At 39.6% G+C, this 7,500-nt stretch overlaps 1 protein-coding gene across 1 annotated transcript in view; it reads right to left on the bottom strand.

The window, feature by feature from the left end:
* LOC125040370 (secretin receptor-like) overlaps positions 1–7,500 on the bottom strand; it is a 43,690-nt gene that overhangs the window by 7,421 nt on the left and 28,769 nt on the right. The window lies entirely within an intron of this gene.

Genomic DNA, 7,500 nt, shown 5'->3' with positions numbered 1-7,500 from the left:
ATAATAATAATCATAAAAGCCACAGCAATACAGATACCGTAATGATGTTACAAATGGTAAATGGCAATAGCAGTATGAATAATATTAATATATAACAAAAGATAGCAATAAATTATATATATATATAAAAAAAAAAAATAACACAATATCAAAAATATATATGTTTTTAAATGAAAAAAGACAAAAAAAAACAATAATAATAATAAATATAATAAATAAATAAATAGATAAATAATCAAAATAACAAAAAGATAACTAGATTCTGACCGAATTCCTAAAGACACTTCACTCTGTCTCGAAAATCGACTCCCGACCCTCTCTAGGATTCCATTTCCCGTCACACACACGGCTACCTATCATCCCGGCCTCTGCCTCGCTGCAGTAAGCTTGCTTTTGGGTCAATGCAAGGCAGGGGCCCATCTTGTCCTCGGCGTGATCGAGTCTTAAGAGGAAAACTCGATTTTGGATTCCTTTTGAGTGAGTTAGGGAGGCGTTTTTGATGGTGTTCTTATATGTTTATTGGTTTTGTTGTTAATGGTATTGTCTTTTGGGGTTATTATTGTTGTTGCTTTGCTGTTAGTGTTCTTATCCTTGTCTCTCTCTCTCTCTCTGCCTCTGTCTCTGTCTCTGTCTCTCTCTCTCTCTCTCTCTCTCTCTCTCTCTCTCTCTCTCTCTCTCTCTCTCTCTCTCTCTCTCTCTCTTTCTCTTTCTTTTTTCTTATTGTCCTTACCTTCCTTACTTTTCTCGTATCATCATTATTTTATTGACTGTTAGTAATCTGAGCTGGTAAATATATATATATATATTTTTTTTAGGAGGTTACAGGATTTACCTATGTTTATGAATTGATCACTGGTTTATAAGCAAACCACCCATGCAATTACATCCGGCAATAACATTTTACATAATCTTGTCAAGAATGAATAGTTTAGGAATTGCAAAACCATAGGCAAGCGACTAATCAAATTTTACTACAATCCTTCAGTATCTCTACATGGTAAGTTGCTAACAATCTGGTTCTTTCATTGTTATTATCATCAACACTATATAGTCCCCATACTTATCATCATCACCTTAATAATGATCCTCGCCGCTATCGTCATCATTATTCTTCTCTTATCGTCATGACGTCCTCCTGAGCGCCTAATTTATCTTCTCAATACCTCATTTAGTTTTCCTCCCACGAACTTTTGGCAATTAATTTTCACTTTCGATTTCCGTTCCCGATTTCTATATTTTCAGGCAAAGGCAAAGGTATCATTATCTCAGCTTGAAAGTTTACCTGCTTTGATTTGTAGGAGCTTTGGACAGGTGCTCCATTTCTCATTTATGATTGTGAATACAAACCTCTGTCTACGTGTCTGTCCGTCCGCTGTGTGTGTGCGTGTGTGGGCAGATAAACACACACACACACACACACACACACACACACACACACACACACACACACACACACACACACACACACACACACACACACACACACACGCACACACAAACAAACACACACACACGGGCGCGAGCGCACACAGATTTGTCTTGCTATCTAACTCTATATCTATATGTCTATCTATCTATTTTCCTATATATCTATTTCTTTCTCTTTCTCTCTATATATATACAATTTCACATAAACATGAGAACTACTACAGGAACAAAAATATTTTGCATATACTTTAAGCAAAGACTTTTAAAGATGAGTACATACCAGAAACAGGTCAATGCATTTTCTCCTTATTATAAAGACATTCAGAAGACTCACTTCACACTCCAGCTAAAACGCAAATGAAAACGTAAAACCGTTATATCCGAAATTTTCAAGAACTCTTGAATCATGATAACTGGATTTCGAATTTCATGAGATTCATCGCCTTCACTTCAGCATGAAAATATGCCTCCGTGATTGTGTGCGTGGATGTGTGGTTGTGTGTGTGTGCGTGTATGTGTTTGCTTGTATGCGTGTGTGTGTTTGTGTGTATATGTGTGTGGTATGTGCTCGTTTGTATGTGTATGTGCTTGTTTGAATGCCTGTATGTGTTTGTGGGTGTGCTTGTATCTCTGCTTCTGTGTGTGTGTGTGTTTGTGCATACATACATATATATAAATATATATATATATATATATATATATATATATACATATATATATATATATATATATATACACATATATATATTTATCTCTATATATCTAGATCTGTTTATCTATCTAGCTATCTAGCTATATGTACATACACAAATATACATATACATATACATAAATAAATAAATAAATACATAAATATTAATTTATTTATTTATGTATCATCATCATTATCATCAGGCTGAATCAATCTACTGCCGGACGTAGGCCTCTCCCAATCTTTTCCAACTTTGTCTTGCGTTTTTTGTTTCCAGTCTTTACCCCCAAATTTCGTTATTTCGTCACGCCATCTTGTCACTGATCTGGTCCTTGGCCTCTTTATGTTATCTATAGTCCAATCTGTTACTTTCTTTCTCCGATATAAATGACCTCCCCATTGCCATTTTTTCTTTTTGATGCTCCCGAGTATATCTTTTACTTTTGTCTGTTCCCTGATCCACGTCGCCCTCATCCGATCTCTTAGACTGATTCCCAGCATCAACCTTTCCATCCCTCTCTGGGTACTTATTCGTTTCCTCTCTGGTAATTTGGTTGTAGTCCATGTTTCTGATTCATAGGGCATAACTAGGAGGACACTTTGGGGAAAGTCTAAACATAATGGCAAGGAGCCTATTAATATGCTACTGTGTCTGCCGAAAACGCCCCAGTCTAGAATGTATCTGTTCAAATTGAACTCTACTGTTGAACATGATCTTTTTCCGACTTTCAGAATTGCTCTATTCAGATCGTCTAGTAGTTGCTGCATTTAATTTGCAGATTCACTGAAGAGAACAATATCATCTACAATTCTTAGATTGTTTAGGTTTGTCTCCTATCCATTCCATTATAACTTCTTGAATATTTTCTCAAGACAAGCTGTAAACAGCTTTGATGAAATGGTATTGCTCTAACACCTTTTTTAATTGGTATTTTATTAGATTCCGTGTGGAGCTTGATGGCTGCTGACCCCTCTTCGTATATATCTTCAAATATTTTACAACATTGTCTTCAAATACCTTATAGTACTGCTGGTATTTGTAAAGAGTTCAATGTCTTTTTTTAATCAATGAATGCTGCACACCGGTGTTTCCTATATTCGTTTATGTTTTCTTTTATTTGGAGGAACATGTGGATGTGGTTTGTTATTGAGATTCCCTGCGGAAGCCTGCCCTATCTCTAGGTTGGTTAGAATCCAGACTGTCAGGGATGCAAGTTGGGATGACCTTTGTGAACAGTTTGTAAGTAACTGAAAGGAGGCTTATGGGTTATTAGTTTTTTAGATCCTTTCCATCCGCTTTTTTATGTATCAAAATAATTGTTGCATATTTCTAGGCTTTCAGTGTTTTTCCCTTGAGAAGGCATTTGTTAAATGATTGACTACTTTTACTGTTGCAATTTCTCCTGCATCTATTATAAGGTCTATACTAATTCCATCTTCACCTGGTGTTTTCCCTCTCTTTATGCCTTTAAGCGCTATTTTTATTTCTTCTGTTGTGATGTTAGGTACGTCTCTAGTTACCGCGTTCGCTTCTATCTGAGGTTGTTGATTTGAGTTATATAGATCCCTGTAAAAGTCTTCCTCTGATCTTATGATTTCATTCCTCTCTCTGGTTTCTTTATTGCATACCTTTGTTGATTTGGTCAATGTTGAGATCTTCGTCGCTGAGAAGTAAATATCTGAATATGAATTCGTAATTTGGTATTCTTTTCCTGGTGTGTGTGTGGGGGGGGGGGGATGTGATTATTTTTTTTTTCTTACCACTGTTTCTATCTGCTGTGGCACTCGATGAGCATTGGGAACGTATGAATTTATTTAGCATGGTATTCCTAGTTGACACTTTCCGGCATTCCTTTTATTTAAAAAAAAATCCACGTATGCATGGTCCAATATTGAATCTTATAGTAGTGAGTGAGATGCTTGGATGAATTATTGTTTCTATTTTGTTTGGAATATAATGTATTTATACGTACACACATATATACATATATGTATGTATGTACTGTATGTATATATATGTATATATATAAATACCTATACACACACACACACACACACACACACACACACACACACACACATATATATATATATATATATATATATATATATACATATATAAATAAATATCCATATGTATTCATATATATATATATATATATATATATATATATTTATATATAGACAGATATACACATACGTACATATATATAATTATATGTATATACACAGACATGCATACACACACACACACACACACACACATATATATATATATATATATATATATATATACACATATATATGTATATATACACAGACATACATATACTTATATATACATATATATATATATATATATATATATATATATATACATACACTACACACACACACACACGCACAGATATATCTATCTATATCTATATACATATCTACATATATATAAATGGTGAAAACACTGTACCGTGTTAATACTCTGGTAGAAAAACCCAAAATGTAAAAATCAATAAATCTTTTACATTGTGGGTTTTTCTACCATATATATATGTATATCTGTATATATATACAAATATATATCTATATATATATATATATATATATATATATATATATATATATCATCATCATCATCATCAAGGGGCTAACGTAGACTGGGGCGCATGGCCGCATCCACCCTTCACTTCCAGAGTCCCTCAAGGCAAATCTCCATGCAGGTCCTAGGCCCATCTCTAACTCCTCACGGCAGGTCTCGTCGAGCTGCCCAAGCCATGACCTCCTAGGTCGTCCCACAGGCCTCATCCACCCAGGATTGTCTCGCAGAGAGACAACCTGATTGGCAGGGTCATCCACAGGGTAACGAGCTAGGTGCTCATATAGCCTGAGTTGGCGATCCCAGATTATGCAAGTAACAGGTCCAATGCCAGTCTCATTGTATAGCCGTTGGTTGGACACATGGTCCTGCCAACTGTACCCCATGATCCGGCAAAGAGACTTGTTACAAAAGGCATCAAGATGCTAGATAGTGTCCAGATTTTGGTTCCATAGAGCAAAACTGGCAGTATCAAGGCCTTGAGGACACGTAGCTAGGTTGTTCTGCATAGGTACTGACATCTCCAAATGCTCTTGTTGATCGAGTTCATGGCTCCTGCTGCCAGACCAATCTGTCTACTGTCTTCTTGATCTGACAGCCCAGAGATAAGGACTCCACTACCAAGGTATGCAAAGCTCTCTGTGACTTCAACGTCCTCACTGCAAGCATGGATTGACTGAACGGATACCACTTACAGGTCCCCAAAGTCCTGAATCTTGGTCTTGGTCTAGGAGACCTCTAGGGCCAAGGGCTTCACCTCATTGGTAAATGTATCAAGAGCCGCCACCAGTGATTCCAGGGACTCAGATAGGATTGCAACATTATCTGCAATGTCAAGGTCAGAGACCTTGATATTGCCCGGTGCTGCTCCACACTGACTTTGGGTAGTACCTCTGCCCATTATCCAGCCCATGCAGGTGTTGAAAAGTGTTGGTTCAAGGACACAGCCTTGCATCACCCCTGAATTAACAGGGAAGAAGTTTGACAGGCCCCCACCACACTTTCAGTACCGGTATATAGGCTTGTCATTAGGCCTAAGTCTCAGAATGTCCCATAGTGATTGACAATGGACCGAGTCAAATACCTTCTTGAGGTCGATGTAGGTTGCAACCCACGACCGAACTAATGACGGCATTCCACAATTACTTGATGTGTGGACTTGCCATGAGTGAATCTAGACTTCTTCGGTCTCTGGTGCCGTAGTAGGTGGTCGCAGATCCGTTTCAGAAGAATGTGGACGAAAACCTTGCCTGGTATACTGACCAGTGTAATACCACGGTAGTTGCTACAGTCCCAATGATCACCTTTCCCCTTTCAGGGAGGGATGACCACGCCCCTCAACAGTTCAGGGGGAATGGTACCAGACTGCCAGATGGCAGTTAAGACTGCATGCATGCCCCGTGCCATAGGGTCACCCCCAGCCTTTAGCAGTTCAGCGGGGATATCACATATGCCTGTGGCTTTGCCACACTGCAGCTTGGAAATCACCATCCTAACCGCAGGGTAGGAGGTTCCCTTCTGATGGGTTGGTCTGGCACAGGTATTGTGATACCACTTGCATCGAAGCTAACTGTTGGAGGGTCTACCTGGTACAGCTGCTCAAAATACTAAGCACAATATTCATGAACTCCAACATGATCTGAGATGATCTGCCCATTTATTGAGAGGACTGCAGTCATCTGCGAGGAGGGCTTAGAACTCATTTTTCTGCTTGGGCCTTTTGTACAGGGCGAAGGTCATTTACCAAAAAATGGCCTTGAACCTCCTCAGCAAGATTCCTGATGAACTGTTCCTTGTACCTTCTCAGCAGTGTCCAAGCCCTATGCACCGAAGAGCGATGCAAGTCCTGATTGCCGTTCAGCCGAAACATGCAGCACACTTCAATGGCCTCCATTGTCTCCAGGGAGATGGAATTCTGCCTTGTCCAATGGACAAGGCAGAGGGTTTTGCGCTCCCACAGAGCAACTGGGTAAGTCAGGTTTTTAAGTTCTGTGAATTGATCAGACTGCTGTAGCAAACCCACAGGCACACTTCTCCCCCCTCAGTCTGAAACACTCTAGAGTGGCCTCTGGAGGGATGAGGAGTTTTGCAGTGGACCTGTAGGGTAGCCACTACCAGCCTATGGTCGGTGCCACAGAACTCGGCACTGCGGTAAGCCCTGCAATTCTGGAGGATCCTCCATCGAGTGCTAACAAGAATGTGGTCAATCTCTTTGGCCATGGTACCTGTTTCACTATACCATGTCCAATGATGCGGGTTGGAGCACTGATGCCAGGAGCCAGAAATCCTCATCCTTTTGGAAATAACAAAGTCCCGGAGGAGGAGGCTGTTGTCACTGCTGGGATCAGCACCCGAGCCATGGGGGCCGACAGACATCTCGTAGCCAAGTCAATCATAGTCGGATACCGCATTGAAGACGCCCAGAACAATGCGAATGTCTCGCTGGGGGCAACTGTCTGTCATGGATGTGAGTTTAGCATAGAACGCCTCTTTCACATCGAGTTTGCAAACATCAGTAGGAGTGTACACAGCAATACGAGACATGAAGCCAAAAGCATGCTTCAGTCTCAATGCCATAATACACTCATCAACCGGTGTTACCTTAACTATCGACTAAAGTTGGCTAGATATGGCTATGGCTACTCCCTGGAGATGGTGACCATCACCGCTGCCTGACCAGGAGTAGGTGTACCCACCCATACTGATCGTACCACTGCCAGGTCTTCTCACCTCCGAGAGGTATATGTATATGTGTGTGTGTATATATATATATATATATATATATATA

This window comes from Penaeus chinensis, chromosome 29, assembly GCF_019202785.1.
Source record: "Penaeus chinensis breed Huanghai No. 1 chromosome 29, ASM1920278v2, whole genome shotgun sequence".
NCBI classification, from domain to species: Eukaryota; Metazoa; Arthropoda; class Malacostraca; order Decapoda; family Penaeidae; genus Penaeus; species Penaeus chinensis.
The sequence above is the reverse complement of the archived record's forward strand: the minus strand, read 5'-3'. Positions and strand labels throughout refer to the sequence as shown.